At 46.3% G+C, this 1,011-nt stretch overlaps 1 protein-coding gene across 2 annotated transcripts in view; it reads left to right on the forward strand.

Annotated features, from left to right (window-relative positions):
* Nucleotides 1-1,011, forward strand: part of SOGA1 (suppressor of glucose, autophagy associated 1) — a 69,578-nt gene that overhangs the window by 31,618 nt on the left and 36,949 nt on the right. The window lies entirely within an intron of this gene.

Here is a 1,011-nt window from a genome sequence, read left to right on the forward strand (position 1 = left end):
TGTGTGTGTGTGTGTGTGTGTGTTTAAATGGGAATTTACTTCTATCATTAAATATATGGAATTTCTACCACCACCCCTTTATTGCTTCTGGATATTTTATTCATGATTATCGTTATAGCCTTATTTTGCTTTAATCTGCATGGAAATGTTTACAGTTCAATGATTTATGATCAGTCCCTCACGGACCTTCCTAAGCCTCCTGTGTAATTTTGATTTGTGGCAACTCATTCATTTTGCTTATTGGTGTTCATTCTGAATTATAGTTCCCACCAAATGGCAGTTTTACGAGGACAGGGTTTCCTGGGAGACAGTCGGAGATGATTTGCATGCAGGGGCTTGTGGGAAAACAGGCTTATCTCCTGGGAAGTAACCCCAGCAGGGAATGAGGCCAAGGGAGAGGCCATCAGCAGCAGTACAGTCACTCCCACGGTCTTAGCCAGTCCCCAGGAGCGATGGCCCTTCAACGCTGTCCTGAATTCAAGCAGGTGCTGTTGACCCTTTATTAGATGTGAGCTACATCCAAGGAGGGCACATGACCTTAGACAAACTGGCTTTCCTCAGCCAAGGGCCATCGCTGGGAGGAGAGACTTAGCTGGGAGATCTTAGCCAGGGAATGAGTGCCCGGGTTCTGACGCGGGTGTCTGGGTGGGCACCCAGGAGTCTGATGTGGGGGCCTGCCTTATTCACATCTGTGCTCTTCTACCTATGCCTGGGACATGTTTTGAGGCGCTCAGGAAACGTTTGATGAATGGGTGAAAGATGAATGAAAGCAAGACAGCAAACAGAAACCCAGTTGTGTGTGTGCACGCATGTGGGCACTGGACAACATGTTTAGAATTGTCTCCCTAAGTCAGTGGTTCGCAACCTTCCTAATGCCGTGACCCTTTCATACAGCTCCTTGTGTGGTGGTGAGCCCCAACCATAACATTATTTTTCGTTGCTATTTCATCACTGTCATTTTGCTACTGTTATGCATTATCATGTAACTATCTGATAGGCAGGATGTATTTT

The sequence above is a fragment of the Echinops telfairi genome, unplaced genomic scaffold (assembly GCF_000313985.2).
Source record: "Echinops telfairi isolate 266 unplaced genomic scaffold, ASM31398v2 ScPeMD7_5592;HRSCAF=6446, whole genome shotgun sequence".
Classification (NCBI taxonomy): Eukaryota; Metazoa; Chordata; class Mammalia; order Afrosoricida; family Tenrecidae; genus Echinops; species Echinops telfairi.